Here is a 20,255-nt window from a genome sequence, read left to right on the forward strand (position 1 = left end):
AGAAGCCTGACCTCTAAGATGAAGTTTGGAAAAAGGAGAGAAATCTGGGTTTGGAATGTCTGTAGTTGAGATGACTTGATGCTTTCAAACCTCTCCTATATAAGACCAACTGGTGGCTTAGTGGAGAGGATTGTGTTCAGGTATCATCACTTTAACAAACGTATAAAGATCTTTTAAATTAGAGCACAATTTGAATAAAATATATCTATTAGAATATAATTACATCGTTACAAAGAAATATGATGCAATATTCAGCTCTAAACTCAGTGCCTAATTATTATTTACAGATGTCATGATTATAACAAAGCTGGAGTAAACATTGTAAGTTCAGCCTTTCTGAATTACTAAAATCATGGAAACATTATTGCTATTAATTACAGTTCCTGTAAATTTCTTAGAGCTGAGATTGGGACTTGCTCTGTTTTGCATGAACCCTGATGGGGAGACTTGTATCATGGTCAAGTGAAGCTGTTGAAAGGCTTCCTGGAAGTCTTCCTTGAGTATGCAGGATGGGATTTTCTTGACCTATTAAGGGCCCTTGAATCTACATTGTACTTCAAATCTACATAAGATACAAATCTGCACAGGATCCCCTGAAAATAGTAGTGCTCATTCAACACTTTGGTGCTTTGAAATCTGTCTGTATGTTCATGAGAGCTGCATATGGGTTGTTTCTGTTGAAATGGGGATTCTCAGGGTGGGACCAACCCAAAGGCAAGATTGTATGATCCACTGCAATCCTAGCAGTGACTGGAAGATACTTGTTAAGGAGCAGAAGAATTCTACCACCTGTGAGGCTGTTGAGTGTTGTTTATTCATTTACCTCCATTTCAGGAGGTCATATAATCTCTATTTTGTGGTTTGATTTACTGAGGGATTTAATTTTATGTTGCATCACATACTGTTTGCACTTTGTTAAAAGGAAGAATAGGTAAACGTAGGTTTTTACAGTCACCTGACTGTAAGGCTTATTCCCTGTGACTGACAGTCTGTTAAAGCCAGTTGCAAAACAACCAGTGGGGCAGGAGAAGAGCTAGTTTTCTGTATTTTGTAAATCTCAACAAATGGAACCTTCAACAGCTCTCATGTACAGATGCACACAAAGAGATGGAGTATATAGAAAAATAATGTCTTTGGGTAAAAAACAATGGGTCAGTCTGGATCCTCAGGTGAAATCATCTTCAACTCGTGATACTAAGTCATGAAACTGGTGACATAAGTATATACAACAACTTAACAAAGCAAATGCATGGCAATGTCATTTTATATGAAATTAATCTATAACTGCTTCTTATACTACTTCTTTTCAAATCTGATTTTTCAAAGTTTTGGTTTTCTCTCAGAAAATAACAAGTCTGAGAGAGAAAGACATGTTGTCAGAGCTTCTGGTTGTGTAGCAAGTCCTTTTTTTGTACTAACTGATTTTAAAATAGCTTTTCTTTGCATTTATAACTGATAAATTGTGGAGTATTGAAAACACCTGAGAACAGAACAGCTGCAACTCTGATTTCTGGGAGGGAGGAGATGTTCAACAGGTACTTGATGAGACTTTTGCCCAGGATACAAAGGATTTCAAAAAGTGATGAAGTAACAATGCAAGCTAAAAAAGCCCAGAAGAGAAAGAAACCTATTTAAAATTGTATTAAAAGCTGCAGAAAATACCGTGGCAGTTGAACTGGGAGTACTTCTAAAGAGATAATTAAGATTGTAATCTATTATTTAAAAGGGGAAGAATAGTGTTAGCATGGTATTGTTTGGGGTTTTTTTCCCCTTAGATTCTTTTCACTGATACCATTCTCAAGGAAAAGGCACTTGCCTCTCTCAAATGCTGTGTATGAGTCAGCTAGATCTTATTTATTCCAGGGTGCTGGAGCCAAGTCTTTGACCGTGTCTTGTCATGTCAAGCTAGCAAGTTCTGTTAGTTTTAGGGAGGTGATGTACTACTAGGAATTAAAGATTATGGTCACAGCAGTATCAGGCAGAACATCAGTCATGTGCATGCTGGAAGAGCACAAATCAAACAAATTTTTTAGTATCGCACCTTCAGCTGACCCCTTGGAGAATGAAGTTTATATACTTACCTCCAGTGATGCAGTGAGACCGTATATGTGGTTAAGGTAGGTCAGTATGGTGCTATGGAAGTCAATACAGCTAGGCAGTTTGATGAATGTCTGACCTAGCATATGCAGGGATAAGTGCTTGAAGATTGCTCCTAAAACATTACCTCATGCTCAGAGAAAAGGGAGCCAGTCTGCTTTCAGTTTAGAGAGACTTGAAAAAAACAAATTGAAAGGCTGATGTGTCAAGTCAGCACTGAAGAGAAATATTTGCATTGTTGTCAGTCCAATCAGAGATTTGGAGTCATTATCGAGGTTGATAAGGAAGAGAACAAAAAGAAACAAAACCAAAGATGAAATTCTGAAAAAAAAAAACCCACCCAAAAATACATTTTCCTGTCTTTGCTTTTGAAAAGTATTCTCAGTTTTCCTCTGGAATGTGTTGCATTACACTAAACTGATCTTGTATCTCTCCGAATTCATAATTATACCTGGGTATTTTAGGGACTACACTTCAAGACTGGATTTTTATGTAGGCATCTTTATTCAGACAATAATGGTAAACAAAAGCAAAACACTACATACCAGTGGCAAAAGAACATTTGGTAAGGTCCAGCTCTCCAGCAGACCAAGCTCAGAGAAATGAGCCCATGGGTTCCTTGTGCCTATGCATCTTTAACGATTTAAGTTTAACAGGCCTTTGCATATTGTACCATTTATTTCCTAAAGCTTGTCTTCTGTCATGAAGCTCTTTTGCTTTTATTGACTTATTAATTGATTTAACCAAAAGTCAAACAGATATTCAGGCTCCCAGTGCTAGCAGCACTTTGGCATTCAGTTCATGTGAGACATCTTCAAATGCTATATAAATAATGATTTCCACGATGCATATCCTCATTGTACAGTATGAGTGGTGTCTTTATGTGGATCCTTGCTAATTCACTGCCGGATAATACACATGTTGCTCATTAGTCTATTATCTAGCATTTTATTAATCATCCTCTTAAGCACCCATCACTTCAGCTGCAACAGTTAGGCTTCGTATTTTCCAGGCCAGCTCAGTGTTGCATTAATGTGCAGTCACAATTCTTTACTGTGCTCCAGACTCTTTCCTCCATGAAAGCTCACTGCTGACAACAAAAGTATTTGGGCACCACAACAATATAAGGTTTGTGTACATGTGGCTGGCTGCAAAACATGGGCTGCAAATTGTAGGCACTAGAAGAGGTAAAAATTAGCGGACTCTGAGTGTGGGATGGGTGTGCAGGACTGGCAGCTGGAAAGCAAAACCAACCCCCTTCCTACACACGCTTATATACATGGGACATCCTTCTTATTTATGAAAAACTTTTATTGGGAAGTAGGAAAACAGGAGAGTCAGAGATATTTATAGCCTCAACAGCTTTGAAGGGCCACCTTGAACAGCGCCAGTCAGAACTGCTCTGTCATGTCAGAGATCAGCAGATTGTGTCATGTTCTTCTTAAAAGGTCTGTGGCTGCGCTCCTTCGCAGCACCGACGGCTTTAGAGAGAAGTGATGAAAAAAATTTTATAGCAGCAAAGAATTATTCTGAACTAAGGAGATGTTCAGCTCCACTGCTCAGCATATATGTAATTACATAGCTAATGCCAAATAATACAAAGTACATTTAGCAGGTAGATAAAAAAAATCACAGAGATGCAATAACACAGTGCTACCTTAGTGAATCGCCTTTCCTCATTAGGACCATGATTTAAAGATTTCTACAGACCATAAGCTAAAGCAAGGTTTTCTGTTTCAGAGGTGGGGAGAAGGGTAGCTTTTAAAATCTGCTTTAATTTAACATTCTGGAAACTTCCTTTCCATTTCAAGTAGCTTATTCAAATTTAATCATGGGGGTGTCGGAGTATGAAAACGTCTAGTTGTGATATTCTTGGGGAATTTCAACTTTAACTTTAATGATACTACTTGTGCCTGTATTGAGAAGAGAAGTATCCATGGAAACACTGCAGTAATTCATAAACTGTAGAGCTGTGTAAAGTCTCTCTACCACAAATATGTTTCAGCAAGAAAATCAAGATGACACTTTTCATGTCAGTGTTGCACAGCTAAAGAGTACCTCTTTTAAGTCAATAATTTGAGCCATGCTAAGGTATAGAAAATTATTCAGTATTTTGTGACTTAACAAACTGAGAAAACCAAACCAGAACCACAAAACCCCCACCTTCCCAAGTAGATAACATATCACAAAAAAAGCCTGAAAATTATTTTTTTTGTGAAGTAAATACAAAGTTTTAGTAAAATTGCTTCTATGAGTAATTTTTTTAAAATTATCAGATAGTAGTGAAATAAATGGAAAGAGGAATATTCTGCTGGTACCTGCCCAGACTATAGTCTGTGCTCCTGCATGAATCAACTCAAGTAAGGTAATGTGATAAAAATGATAATCTAAGCACTCTAAAGCTTGCTTTTTAGGACAAAGATTTGTGTGGATTTTTACACACCTGTGAACATACTGTTTTACTCAAGTTAAATGTCAAACAACTCTGATGCTCAAATAAGTGCAAAACCTTTTAGTTCTGCTATATTCTTGTAAAATGGAAATCAAGGAACTGCTTTTCTAGGCTTGGACTTTTCAAAGACTAGTTGTCCAGCTTTGGTCAAGTCAGTGAAGACCACGTGTTCAAAAAGGTTGTTCCTCCTTTCTATTTACATTCAAAATTAATAATTTGTGTTGCTGTAATCCTGACTGGGAGACCATTGTGCATCGAGGAGTTAGTGATCTCCATAACAATGAGCTTGTGTAGCAGCACTGCATGCACAGCGTGGCCCCCAAGCCAGTGTTGTGCTGTGAGTATCTCTTGGCCTCAGGATAAACTTAGTCTGTAGGCAGGTCTCACCCAGTGCTGGTGATTACGCCACCTGCGTGTCTTTATCTAAAAGTGCAGCAACAAGTTATCATGTGAAATTCTTTTTGTTTGACAGTAGAAATGACAACTGGAACATTTTTCTCTTAAAATCCTGTAAGAGCTCAAAAGACCAAAATGAGGTTGCCTTACCGTGGATGGGATCTGCACAGCATGCCATGCTTTTGTTGGACATCTGTTCAGTGCTGCCCAGCTCAGGGTTTCCAGCCTGTGAACGGATATAGGATTGTCTATACTATCTTCTTTTCCTTTATAGCTTTAGCTCCAATAAATGGCATTTTAAGGGATACTTTACTACAGGGTCTGAGTGCCTTTCTTAATAGGATCATAATGAACCGGCATCTCCTGGTGCAAAACATATATGTAATCTAGGTAATCAAATAAATCAGCTTTCTAAAATGCCAGAGGGATTAGACGTAGCTCACAGTGAGAGCTGAGGCATTGCTTTGCACACATCGCCTTTTTGCTTTGAATTTGGAAGTTCAAATACTGATATGCTATATGGGTGTGTGATACTTTATTCTGGTGTTTCTGGTTTACTAGTAAATGTCTTCTTATACAAACTTTCCTTCCTTTGAAGAATGGCCCTGTATGCTAAACGTCAACACATTTTTCAAATAACCTTTGTTTCCAGTTACTAAGATAAGCTGCTTTTGAGATTCACCAGGTTAGAAAGTTTTAGAGGAAATTTTGAACAAGATGAGCAGCACCTTTTCTTGAGGCCTCTGTATCAAAAATAGCTTTTCCAAATCACTTTAAAAGCGGGTGAAATAAATTTTGCTGTCACAGTTCAAGGAGGCAATATCTGAAGTAGAAATAACCTTTTTAATGAGAGTTTTAAGGAGAAGGTACAGTTGAGCTTATAATACAATACACACTTCAGCATTAGTGTTGGAAACTACTCCTATATTGTCTTAATACAATTTTTACCAAACAGTGTTATAGAGTAATTTCTTATTTCCAGTGAAATAACAGGTTGGACTTTTCAATCTTGCACTACCTTCCATTTATTGGAGTACTGAAAGGTAGCATCTGGAAAATAGAAAGAAAAATTACAGCCTGACTGTTGCATCAGCCAGTCCTCAAAGGCAGGTGACCAGACAAGTCAAACACAATCAGAAAGACTTTAGACCACATGTGAAAATGCAATTCTCTTTGATGATAATAAGACACTGTTTGCATATGTAGCAGTACGGTACAGATTAGCAGAGTGATCTGCCCTGGATACCCGATTCTGAAGTATGGAGCCGGCACAAGCGGTGGGTTTTGTTGCAGACTTGTACAGATGATCAGTTATGGTCAGTCTTGATAGACTGATACACAGTTCTAGATGTGATTAAGGTATGTGATCCCTGGAGAGTGGCTGATAAAGAATTTAAGAGAAAGTTCCTGATTTCCCTCACCATTCTTCAAACCATGAAGTCCCCTTCAGCTGGAGATTCCTGTTTTCCCTCACCGCTGTTCAGGATACAGACCCTTCTGAAAGCCTGCTAATGACTTCGTTGGCACAATTAAGCCATGGGCATTGCTTCTGTTTTCTAAAACCAATGGCTTCCCAGGTTGCGTTCAGACTGATCAGTAAGCGGCCGTCTGTGTTCATTGCCCTGGCCCCTCTGGTTTCAACCTGTGCTTGTGCTTTGTGCTTCCAAGGCTTCTGCTATCATTCTGCAATTGTTCACTCTACTCTCTTTGTTGTTTTAGGGTCGCTGGTAGTTCACTTGACATAGAAATGATTTCTTAGATGTGTATGTGTATACTACCACCTTGACTACACGCTTTTAATATCTGTCCAATAATGGAAGCGTTACTTACAAAGAAAGAACCTTGTAAAGGTTCTTCCCTTGGTTACAATATGGGTTGTTTTTTTTTGACACTGGAATATATTATTTTTAGTTTACTTTCAGCATTTTTCAGTGAAATTGTTTTGTTTTAATGACTAGGAGATGTCTTAATGAAGGTGTAATGTGGTTATCTAAAGGACTGTCTGTCATTTTGTAACAGATGTGGGTTGATAATCTTAACAGAAAACACTGGGGCTAATTTACATTAATTTATTTTAATATGATTTTCACTGTTCTTTACACCAGTTCATATTCAGAGCTCTTAGGTCATGTTCTGTATAAAATGTGTCTTTCCCTTATCTGTCTAGTATCTTAAGTACATGCCTATCCTACTGAATTTTTCTCACTTGTGTTTATAACATGCCTCACTTGTCCACATGTAATTCCTTTTTGCTACAAAATTCTTAATATTTCATTTTCATGACCATTTCAGGTGCTTTTCTTCTGTTGTAATTATTTCCACATTCTCATGCCAGCATAAACCAGAATGATATTTTGTAACTGAAGTTAGATTTTCTCAGGTGTTGCAGATAAAAAATAATCTTCAGAGAAAGTAGCTTTTACTTACATTGTGGTTTAGCCCCAGTCAGCAACCAAGCACCACACAGCTGCTTGCTCACCCTCTCTCCTCCCCTATGGAATGGGGGAGAGAATCTGTAGAGTGAGAGTAAGAAAATGCATGGGTTGAGAGAAGAACAGTTTAATAATTGACATAAAATATAATTAATAATAATTATAGTAATGAAAATGAAAATAAGAGAGAGAAATAAAAGCCAGGAAAAACAATGATGCAGCCACTCACCGGCCACCAGTCCCCAGGCAATGATCACTGCTTCCCCAGGCCAACTCCCCCCTGTTTATATCCTGAGCATTATTTCATATGGCATGGAATATCCCTTTGACCAGTTTGGATCAGCTGTCCTGGCTCTGCCCCCTCCCCTCCCAGCTTCTTGTGCACCCAGCAGAGCATGGGAGGCTGGAAAAGTCCTTGACTGGTGTAAGCACTACTTAGCAATAACTAAACCATCACTGTTGTCACATTATTCTCATACTGAATCCAAAACACAGCACTATACCAGCTAGTAGGAAGAAAATTAACTCCCAACTAAAACCAGGGCACCTTACAAAGTAAGTAAAAATGGATTTATATCAGTTCCTTGCTTTCTTATCAAATAGTTACCAGAAATCAAGACTCTGTAGTATTTAAACTGCTTAACAAGCTGCTCTCAATAGTTCTCTGTATCTATGCGAAGGTATAGTAAGAAAAGCACAGACGCTGTTCTTAATCCAAAATTACTTAAAGAGGAAGTGGAAGATATTTCATTCTGTATTGACGTACAGATGTTCCTAGTAATTTAGTATGATTTAAAATTATGTCACTTCAACCTGGAGACCATTTTATGACCTGTTATCATAAGATTATTTTTTTAAACTCTTGAGAAAACATGTTTCACATTATCTTCCCATCTTCTACCAGATAATTGTGGAACTGAAAACACTTGATTCCAGGTAGGCTTTCTGCATGGAATCCAACTGATATTCTCCCAAACTAACTGAGCAAGGAGTAAGTCTTTAAAAGGTGGAAGGTTGAAACTTTGTCGAATATAATGAGATGGACACTTCACTATGGTTACATGTCACTTTTCTCCCCTTTTCTCAAAAACAGCTGTAGGACTTCCTCCTATCGTGACTTCGGGAATTTTTCTGAAGCTCTAAATTGGTGAAAGACATTTGTAAAAATATTTTGACTCTGTTTATTTCTCCCTCTTTTAATAATTTCCTGAAAAGAATTGTCAGTATCTGCTTTTCAGATCCCGAGTGTTGAGATAGGGTTTTAGATTTCTTCACAATTTTGTTCTCTGTCAAAAGGCTTGGTGTGGAAGGTGCACTGTCCTTCTGAAAGTTGACTTGTAATTGTTTTCCCACAATCTAACAAACGTGTAGTTGTTTATATTCTGAGTTATTGAGATTACCTCACCTTTGCCATGTGTCTGATCATCTCCGGCTGGTATTAACTTTCTCTCTAAGCACTGAAGGAGAATCTTCTATGCTTTCAAATCTATTTCTAATTACCATTATTTCTGGTTAGATTTTGAATTTCTCAGAAATTCTATATTCTGTCTTTGGTTTGCCTATTTCCCTCTGTTCTGTAATATAACAGAACTTATAGAAACACATACACATACTGTTGCTCTTACAGGGTATTAATCCTAACCATAATTAAGTCTCCCTAGATTCTGACAGTATGATAATTTTGGACATTACTCATGTGTTGAACTAATGAAAGTATGGCTATGCTGGTTGGTGAACTTGGATGTAAATATCCAATTATGCCTGTTTATGTTGTTATGAAATATGTAGTGCTCTTTACAGAGTCTTCATAGATGATGAAATTAATTAATCTAATTTTGCTGTTGCTAGTTACACTGTGAAAGCATTCACTGCCTGTTGTTTTTTTTTCCATATATCTTCCTTTCCTCTGTCATCACTGAAGACTATACAGGCAAATTCTATGGCATGTTTTTGAGAATTTAAATTTGGAAGAGCCCATTTTCAAGATCTGCACAAAATAAGTCTTTCATATTGTCTTAGTTTTCCTCACTGAGACCTTATGTATTGATAAGATCAGTGCTTTGCTTTTTCCTTGTATCCTTTTCCAATAATTCATTAATGCCTTCAAAGCTAAAGCCTGCCAGTTGCATAATTTTCCCAATGTGTTGTTCTGTTTAATGTCCAGCATAGAATTATGCAGCTATTTTAAATCAGAGAGACCTTTCTATATAACTTCTTGCAAAGCTGTGTTCTGTTTTGGGTGACCCACCACACTGCTGAGAATCCCTGGCTTTACTAAGCATCAAACCACAAAGGCTGTATGTGTACTGTATAGACATATGTCATATTAATAGTTTCCCACCCAGCATGATGTTATGCCTGGTTCCCATTGCTCCTTAGGTCGGTCCCTGTCCTTTAACTTCCCTAGAAATATTCTCAAATCCTCTCTAAAATTAAGATTTTCAGGCTTTTGTCTTGCCAGTTTTGCACAGTCTTTATTGGTTTTGTCAATGTAAACAAGAAGAAAATCAGTATTGATATTCCAGTCACTATTATCTTGATCCAGATCACTTGGTCTCCAACTTTATTCAGACTAAACAACTGACCTGAAATTACAATCTCTCTCTCTCTCTCCCCCACCCCAATCTCTTTTTTAAAAGGAATTCAGAAGAAAATAGCAAGGCTAGAAATAGATGAGTAATTATTTCAGTGGATCTGTAACCTGCTAGATGCAGTAGATTAACTCTAGCAGCAATCTAAGTGAATGGTAATTCAAGTGATGTGAAAAACAAAGCCACACTGAACAAACAAGTATAATGAGTAATGCTGAGGCCATCAGTCTAAAAAAATTAGGGTCCTTTGTAGTCATGTAGAATCCATTCATTAAAATGAATCAGTTTGAATTATGGACTTTGCCACTAAGGAAAATATAAAGAACAAATCAGGGTAATTTATCAGTTGTAAGCAGCTAAATTTGTATCACTGACAATGAAAACCCACAAGCTTAATTTTCTCATTCTCAGATATAGCAACTTCCTCAGTGATTCTTCACCCACAATCCTTCAACAATAACTGACAAACCAGGTCATCAATATCTAGTTAACAGCTTTAATTTCGTTTACTGATTTGTTGTATCTCTGTAGGCTTCTCTATCCCTTACACCAACTCACATTTATCTCACATTTCTGCTGCTATAATGATTAGTACTGAGGCTTTTATACAACCTTTGCTACTTTAAAGGGTACCTTTCATCTTCCATTGCTTAATGTACTGTTTAGTTTGGGTTACAGTGAGCTGGAGAAATTAAACCATAAACCTCTGTAGAGGCTGTGGAAATACCATTCTAGAGAAGCATTTGTTTTCAGTCTAGATTCAGGGACAGATAACACTGTTGTCTTAGAAACTTGAGGTTCAGTGTGCTCCTGCTCTGTTTTTCAACAGAAGTGGGAAAACAACAGAGATTTATATTTTAGGAAAGATGTTCACAGGAACCACACACTTGAAGTTTCTAAAGCATTTTCCTTAAATGCATTATGTTCATTACTGTTGGAGCTTTTCATATCCTCTGTGCTTTCCTTTGCAGTTTATTCTCGCTGAATCTGTGACTTGTCCACTGAATAATATTATTTGGAGATGTTGCAAAGATGAGCAGCAGCAACCCTTTAGGAAAGCCAGTATTTGACATGTAAAGAATCCGTGCTTACCACCTGTTTTTTTTAGAAGAAAGTAAAGAATGGGATCACTCACATTCCCACTTGCAAATATTTACTGGGGTAAAATATAAACAGGTGTCATACAGTAGGGCTCTTGCAAAGCCGTAGCTTTTTCATACTTTTGTTACATGAGATAAAGAAACTAGCTTTTGTTATGTATGTCAAAAGTGCTTGGGATGGCAGGGGAAGTAGGGAGAAAGAAGCTTTTATTAAAAGATCTGTGGCTCTAAATCCCTAAGCCCTTTTGCAGCTGATGCATGGATGTGCACGCTGCATCACAGTGCTATTCACCAGCAGCACTGGCTGACAATGACTTCCAGATACCTCAGCCAGGGATTTTCAGAAAATAGTAGGAGTGGGAGTCCGGTATTTCTCAATAGACAACTGCTAATGAGAAAAGCTGAAGTTGACAGGTGGTCACGATGTGATCCTAGGGTGATGTATCACATCTCTGATCCTTACCATTTAAATGCTGACAATACCATATATTTAAGCACAGCTTCTTTGTTCTACTGGAAACAATAAATTTTATTGCTGTGAAAGTAGTGATCAAGTCCAGTCCAATTTCACCTGGGAGATGTGTTGAGGTCACAGTCTCTCCAATCCTTCTTCCTGCTGCTCAGTGGGTTTAAAGGAGCTATCAAAGACAGGAAATAACCCCTCTCCTTTCTCTTCTGACTCTTCAGACTGGAGAACACTTTCATTAATGTAGCTTCTAAATTTTCCCAGTAGTCACTGGGTTGAACCTAAATTGGTTGGTGAACCTAAATGTGGTGTTTTGTCACTAAATCTTAAAAGCAATGGAAATACCACCAATAAGCCACTAGGAGTTACCTGCCCGATTACAGTGTGGGTCCAAGTGAGCTCTGTAAACTGTTGGGTGCCATCTGCATTTGATCACCTTCACAGAAAACAGCCTTTCATATATATTATCATGGGTTTGAAATCAGCAGCAGAAACATCTTGTGCCCAGGGTAAAACAAGTTGAATTGCCATCACTGGAGGAATAAAGTCAGTTGTAGTCACTTGTAGTGCAAGGTTAAGTGATGATCACACAATTAAGCCGACAGGAGTTGCTTTTGTGGGGCACATTAACATTACGGTTTCTGCTTGGTACAGTGTGCTGCTGTCAGAGTCCCGGGTGTGGGTGTGGGGGGGAGGAGAAGAGGAGGAGCTGGATTCATATTTCTTTTACAATTCCACTGACAGTTTGCTCAAAAGGCAGGATCCCAAATAGCATTAACTGATGCAATCGTACTGGTGAGAGACATGTAAACACTGTTCACTACAGCTGTGTGGTGCTTAGCTGCTGGCTGGGGTTAAGCCATGACTTTTGGTTATAATTTATGTTATCTGTCTGAGCTGTTTTACATCTCTACACTTAAGAGATAGTGGCCTTAGGCTGTAGTACTGTAGAAATCTGCATTTTCTGTGGAACTGTGTCTGTGTTGGTACCTATCCTTTTATATATCCATTCCTCACTCAAGATGTTCCATAACTCACTTTTATTGGCCATTAGGTAAGCTAACCATAGCTGAAAGGGTGGTATTCCAGACCTATCACTCCATTAAAGTAGTTGTGTTGTGCTGGTCTACAGAGTAATTACCTCTGATTTAGAATACCATCAGCATCATGTCTATACTGATACTAATACAGATTTTAAGCAACTTCTAGCACAATTTGGTAAACTGGGCAAGTTGAATCTCGAGAATAAACTTGCCACTCGCACCCCTCCCCCACCCTGAAAACACTTTAAAATTCAGTTGTTTCAAAGCTCTGGGGGGTGTGTGTGTTTGTTTTGGCTTTCTGTTATTTGATTTCTAGCAGAACGTTGTGAAGTTTATGTAATTTTGGGCCTAGCAGTTAATGTGTCCCCTGCAGGCAGGCTCCGTATGAGTTAGAAAGAAATTCAATTACTGAACTACTGATAACTTATCTCGACAGAATGCAAATGGATTAAGATGGCTAAAATGTTCACTCGCTTATAAATGTACCATTTAACTAGAAAACATGCTCTTTAAGAAAAACAACAACACAAAAAGCTATTCTGATGTTTTATACTTTTAGGGGTTTATGCATTTCATATTACACTATTTACAAAGCAAACTATGATGTTCTTTGTGAAAATACATTAGAATGAAACCCACAAAAATTGTTTTACAAACATGCCGAACAATTTATTACGTTTCCCAAACAGATACAGTGGAAATATTTCCTCTTCAAAATATATGAATGACCTGTTTGACAGAAAGTGATTTTTGATTTGATACATTTTTGAAACATAGATGTATTTTTCTAGGAAATTATTTACCCTAGTACTGAAATTAAGACTGTTTTCTGTAAAATATTGTCACCTCTATGGATGATCATTAGTTATTGTACATGGAACAATGAACTAATTTAATTTTCCTGTAAAAAATCCTCTTTCATGCAGTTTTTGAGCTGATCTTAATTTTATATATATACAAAAAATGGTCTGTGAATGGTGTGTGTTTCTCATCTTAACAACCTGTGGAGGCGCTATGTTTATTAGCTTACATGGTTAATTAATTAGCCCATGTTTCTCTGGGCTTAGAGAACACAGAAGTCATTTCTTCACAGTGCATGTAATGTATATAGCTGTAGGCTCTTCAGTGGTGCATTTACTTAAAAAAAAAATAAATTCTGTTAACTGTTTTATAGTTATCATGTAGGAAACTGGCTCTCATGTAGTTTTTGGGGACTGGTTAGAATGGAATTAAAACATAAAGACTAAGTCTACTGCTACTTTTGATATCAAAACTTCATGTGCATTGGTCTGAAGGGCTATGAATCTTTAACAAGAAAATTAAAAAAAACATTTTAAAAATGCTTTGTTTGCGCCTTGAAGAATCACACTATGAAGGCATCCTACCAGCACTGCCAATTAAATTAAATTAGGGCTTTATTACAGTCATAAGTGCTAGATAAAGATGTAACTTTAATAGGGTGAAGTCAAGAAGCTACTCCATTCTCTTTATACTGAATAGTTATAACTATGCTCATTGAAATCATTAGCAAGAATCTGCATACTTGATTCATTTCAGTGGACCTGTAGAAGCAAATTTGTTAAGAAATATCCCTGTACAACTTTTATAAAACTATTTATAAAACTTTTCTTCAGATCATAAACCAATTTTTTTTCTGTTTCACAACAGTGAAGACATTAAATGAGACTTGTGGGGTTAGAAGGATGAGTTTCATAAAAGTGTTTTTATGAAATAAGGTTGAAACAGAAATAATGAATGATATATATCTAGTGTCACTAGCCTAGCATATTATTATTGGATTCTTCAGGATGTGCAAAATGTGTTTGAAAGCTAATATCCTGGGATTGGGGCTTAGTCCTAGAATGTATAGAGCTTTATTACCCTGTCAAAAAAGGCATTCATATATATATTTAACCATAAGTATGGAAATACTTCAGCTAGGGTTATAGTCAGGACCAATCCTACCGTCTGCTAACCTCTTACAAAAGCAGCAACTGTCCAAAACACAACCAGACAGCTTTTCAGAGGAATGTCAGTGTGAATGAGAGGCTCGGTGAACGGTGCTGGGCGGGCTCTGCCCGGGTACCCAGCCGCACAGCCCTGCGTGCCGCCAGTGCACGCTGCACACCCAGCACCTCGTGGCCAGCTCCCCGCAGCCGCGTAGGCACAGCCAAGAGCCTGGTTTGTTCCAGTTATAGTGGTCAGCTCAGCAAAAGCTAGCTGCCAGATAGATTCAGTAAAGTCTGAATCAGGAGAGTCAGGAATGAGACTTTAAAGTGACAGTTTACATGGTCATGTTATCTTTATTCCTCCGTGTTTTCTTCCTTAAAACGAAGGTCTTGACCCAATGAGGTTCTGGAACAAGCACAGTCCTGCACTTTAATAGAGGTGAACTGATGTTGAAACCAGCTGGAGTTTCCAGCACCAACCTATTGGTGGATTATGACTACAGTATCATGCACATTATAGGACCAAATTCTTGGAGCAGAAAATGTTTCTGCACACAAATAAATCCAGATACATGCTATAATATTGACCACACATTTATGATTCTTTTTATTTTTGCTTCAGAAGCATTTTATGAGTCATGTAATATGTTAGTTCATCCGGAATAATAGCTAACCTACTATCCTGACATACTCCTCTGCCAGCTTGATGGGTCCATGAGAGAAGATACAGCTTAATGCACCCAGTAAAGCTGCATAATCAGTTTAAATACTGATGTGTTCTGGGGGTCTTCTTGCTTGAGAAGGTCCAAAATAGTAAAGAGCTTTTTGAACAGAAACAAATAATATAAAAAAGAAAGCAGAGAGATAGTTTTCTTAAATATTTATGGCTTTAACATGTTAGTAGATTTGTGTTTGCTTTTTGTTTTACTTTCTCATTCTTCCCTTTGTAGGCTAGCATGGTCTGCATGGTCTACCTGAAGAGGATTGATATACCTTCTGTTTTACCCTTTCAGTTCAAGTGAGTGAAAGCTAAAAGCAGATCTGTCTTGAGGCTTTTTTGAAACCATCCCAGAGAAGTCTATTTCCTGGGGCTTACTGTACTGTATTTTGCCACGTGAACAAAAAAGGTACCTGTAGGCTGCACACCATCAAGGGTTTGGAATATTTTTTAAACTAAGGTGGTATGTTCATGTCTTCAGTCATCTGTGTCTGTGCTGGAAGTAATGTTACCAAAGCTTACTTCAGATGTTCTCAAGAGTATTACTGGTAAAGATGCCAATTAACATAACAGTTTTAGTACCTAAAGCACCTACAGACTGTGATTCTGATTATTTGTTGCTGAAGCTGTTGACCAGAGTACAGGTCTTGCCATAAAAAAATACTGATAAAGAAACCGAATTATTTTTCTAGGCAGTCCTAAGGAGATTATTGCACTAGTGTCACCTTTGAAATTTTCATAATTTAAATAGCTCCAACAAAAGACACTCTGAAGTCTTAACAAACTAGTCTTAAGTCCTTTGCTCACCCCAACTGTGGCTTAGTTTTATGTGACAACAAAGGAAAGAAAGTTAGAAAGGAATGGTATTTATGCTGAAAAAAGTTCCATCTGTAGTTCCACTCAAAATCCAATCAGCACCAAATTACTTCTGTTTTCCTCAAAGGTACCTTCAGTAGCACTAATCAAGGCAATGCAACAACTTCCACTACCAAGGCTGATAAAATTGTTCTATAGCCAACAAAAAGCATTCATTGATGCTGTGCCAAAACAAGATGTACTTCTAATTATCGAAGTTTTCAACTGCTACAGTGCAGGAATTGTTTTAGATAGATGTACCTGAAAGCACACAGTTCTCACAAGATGTCTTTTACTATGTTAAGACCATCACAGATACATTTGTTAATCATAAAGATCTGTTTCTGTTAAGGAACATCACTTGATCCTATAACAGCAAACAATTTTCAAACTTTTCTTAAAAGAAATATCTGCCAAAATTTGCCATTAAACAAAAACCAAAAATCTGCGATGCCTGTGGAAGTTGTAGACTGCACTAAAACAAACCCACAAACAACTGTTCCAAGCTATTTCTTAGAGTAAAATGTGAGATTAAGGTATTATTTTGTTAAAATTTTCAGAGATTTGAGTAAGCTTTGAGGCAAGGAATTTAATTTTGGTCTTTTGTGTTGCATCCTAAAGGGGTAATGGTCTTCAAAGACAGTAACGGATAGATTCTTGAAGGATCCTGTAGAAAGGTGGAAAATTCCTGTTTATTAGAAGTTGGTCTCCAATGGTTTGAAGGTATCATTAGAATACTTACACTGCTACATAGGTCTCTACAACAAACATTTACTGCACCACTGTGCTTTTTTTTCCTCTAGAAAACCAAGTGCTATAAGTGTCTGAAGGATAACATATTGTGCTTTAGTACTGGGTATCTGATGTATCTTTATAAGCAGGGATGAAAGTTTCTTAATTTTCTCTTTATCCAAAAACATCTCTTAGAAACACCTCAGTCTTTACAAGGAAGGAAGGACAAGGAATAAGGACAATAGAATGTATTAGTTATTTGGGAATTATTGTGCAGGATCTTTAGGGAATAAATATTAAGGGAGATCAGATAGCAGCTCAGGAATGCAGGGTAATTATCAAATGAACCAATATATAAAAGAAAATCAACCATATCAAACAATTTACAAAGATAAACTATTTCAGTGTAGATAAAGAAGGAGGTGTTTATCTAGTAATTGTCAGTATGGGCCCTTTCCCTGGAGGATAGTAACACACAAAGATCTGGTGTAGCAGTAGAAGGCAATGTGGTCTAAGGGCAGATTTGAAGCTTTTGCTTATATTGTTAAGGAATTCATCTTTCTGTTAAGCTGAAAACAATATCTAAATATGCGCTATGATATCTGCAGCTGGATCAGTAATAAAACCACTAAATAAACAATGATATATAACTAAGGGATGAATATAAGGGGCTTGCCTGTGGAAGTAGGGAATGTATAGATTACAGCTATTAAGAAATGTGAAAGAGAGGAAAGAAGTCTATACAAGTATAAGGGGAATGCCCCATTAGTTAATAAGGAAAGAGAATGAAAAGTGAAATGCAGAAGAAAGCCTGTAGTATTTAATGATTTGTTTGCCTCTGTCTGCGTACATTAAAAAGAGGATAATTGTTACCTGCAGATTAGTGTGATTATTTCCATCAGGAGGAAACATAGTCTCCAAAAGGGAAAGAATATTTAGATAACATGACTTCAAGTTAGCAGTGCCTGATGAAATTCACTCTGGAATACTTAAGGAACTTGCCAAAATCTCTAGTGATTATTTTAGGTAGCTAGTGGAGAATACGTGAGATCCTAGAAAACTACAGCAGCTGCAGTGTAGAACTTCTCTCTGATTTCGGGGGTGAGATGGAGGGAGTGTTAGGGGTCTTTGGAAATTATGAACCAAACTTCTTTGTTTTGTTAACTTAAAATATATTTAAATCATTAAGCAACCTACAAATATCTGGAAAAAAGTAAAAGCCAGCATTGACTTGTTCTTGAAAAATCCTTTTGATTTTCTTCTTTGACATAATAATTGGTCTAGTAAAAGAGAGAAAAAGAATAAATGTTATAGATCTTGACATCTTCATAAGCAAAGTAGATTAATACAGTCTAGAGCAAAATTACCATTTTGTGGAATGATGGGTCTATAAGCCCTGTATAGCAGGGAAGAAATTAACTCCAGCAGCAATTAGGAATGTAAAGCTGTAAAGGGACCCATCTGTGGAAAACAGTACTGGCAGAAGACTAGGAAGGGAAGAAAGCTGTCTGGAAATATCCACTCTGTGAGCAGATTGGGTTCCTAAGGAGGTCACATGCAGACATACCAAGGGAAAAAAAAAAGACAATCTCTCTCAGAGCTGTTAATTGCAAAGAAAACCTCATAAACTAAATAAGACCAGTATGTGTCAACAACAACAGGCAATAGCAGTGCCTGTGGGCAAATTTCTGCTCTGGGACAGGATGGCCCTGACTAGAAAAGGTTATCCCTTGCTACATTAGCCCAATGTGTGATAACTCATCACTTCTGTGCTGAAGGTTATGGAAGGTCTGCTCAGCTTTCTCAAGCACAGCCATGCCATTGTCTGAGAATTACAACAGGAATACTAATGTATGACTATGGCCCAAAACCAGTGTCTTGGTGCTGGTCACCCAGCAGCAGTGAGTACTGTTGATACAGGCACTGACTGACGATAAGGACAGTAAGACTAAAGGCCTGGGCTGCCTCAGATGGCACTGAGCAGTGGCCCTGAAGTGCCTGAGGACTTTGCCTTAGGTAGGCTACTTAGCTATGTGCTGGGCATTACATTGGGCCATCTCCTTGGTGCTCTTACTAAATGATGATGGTCAGATCATCAGAAACTCTCAACTGTTCAGTTTGGAAATGGATGGTAATAATGTCTCTGCCTTAGCTGCTAGTCTTGCTGTTACCTTGCTTGGAAGAGGCTAAAACCAAGAACTAAATCAGTCCTGTGATGACCAGTTTAGCTGGTCATCTAGAGGGGTTCCCCTGGGATGCTTGTCTGTGGGAAGGCAGCAGTTCCACTGATACTGTTCTGAAAATCTGAGTGATGGAATATTGTCTTGCTATGGGATTACACTGTCACCACTTAAAAGAGACATGTGATGCTGTGTCATCCTTCCAGCCTGAGGGTACCATGGGATAAAAGAAGAAACAGCTTGCAGTATTCTCCTGGATGATGATGGAGTTAGCAGCGAACTCCTGATCCTGATGTAATTCTTCTGTCAATAAGTGGGTGGCAAAGGAATTTACAAATACAATGAAGTAGATTGGGCTGTGATCAGAGATCCCATTTGTTCATCCACATCAAACCACATCTGAATTAAGTCAAAGGTTAAAATACTAGGTGTACAAGAACAAATACAGGGTATTTAGGAGTAGATTCTAATTTTAAACATGGACCTGTGAAAGAGGTCACATTTAACCAGGAAAATCTATGAGTAACCCCAGGACTTATCATGTCTTAGAGGTAATAACTCTGAACTGTAACTTTTCCTCTGAATCTTGTAATCTCCTTATGCATGCCTCTGCACGTTCTACCAGTAAGAATATGATGGTGGAACCAGTGCTGTGGCTCTTTCTGAGCCTCTTGCTCTTGCTTATTCCCACTAGCTGAGAGTTAATAGGTAGATACTTCTGTTTTGCCACATTGCCTACTAATTTTCGTGTAAATGTCAGGAAGCTGAATTGTTCTTGTTGTCTGGTCTGTTCAGTCAGTACTGACTGATACTGCTGCACTAACATAAACCCAGGAACCAGCCTATATGAATTTGACAAATATTCCAAGCCAAATGCTGCTCAAGAGTCTTCTGCCAGCTGTGTCAGCCTTATGCAGTGAGAAACACCAGAAGAGAAGGAAATGATACCTAAGAAATTAAATGAAACATCTCCAGCACAAGAAGCAAGAAGTATCCAGATGGGAGCATATTTCAGAAGAGAGAAAACAGATGGCTACACCTAGATTACCACATCCAAAGTCTGGAAAAAAAGCAGAATGTTGGTCAATAGGTAATGAGCCTTAGTAAAAGAATTACTGTGAACATGTTATGGACATGAATAGGTATTATAAATTGTTAGGAATCCAGCACTAGATGATATTAGCACTCAGAGTCACTGCTGTTCACCTGCTGGGCTCTGTGCCATATAACGTTTATTAAACAAC

General features: G+C 37.8%; 2 long non-coding RNA genes across 2 annotated transcripts in view; one reads left to right on the forward strand and one right to left on the reverse strand.

Annotated features, from left to right (window-relative positions):
• LOC135313076 (uncharacterized) overlaps positions 1-20,255 on the forward strand; it is a 140,702-nt gene that overhangs the window by 64,831 nt on the left and 55,616 nt on the right. Inside the window, exon 4 of the long non-coding RNA XR_010372670.1 lies at positions 15,477-15,544. This is a non-coding gene — a long non-coding RNA (uncharacterized LOC135313076). The remainder of the gene's footprint in view (positions 1-15,476; positions 15,545-20,255) is intronic.
• LOC135313075 (uncharacterized) lies at positions 1,935-7,763 on the reverse strand. Its single transcript, XR_010372669.1, has 4 exons — positions 7,607-7,763; positions 7,373-7,458; positions 5,096-5,171; positions 1,935-3,578 (listed from the first exon to the last, which is right to left on the reverse strand). It is a non-coding gene; the product is annotated as an uncharacterized LOC135313075 (long non-coding RNA).

This window comes from Phalacrocorax carbo, chromosome 4 (genome assembly GCF_963921805.1).
Source record: "Phalacrocorax carbo chromosome 4, bPhaCar2.1, whole genome shotgun sequence".
Taxonomy (NCBI): domain Eukaryota; kingdom Metazoa; phylum Chordata; class Aves; order Suliformes; family Phalacrocoracidae; genus Phalacrocorax; species Phalacrocorax carbo.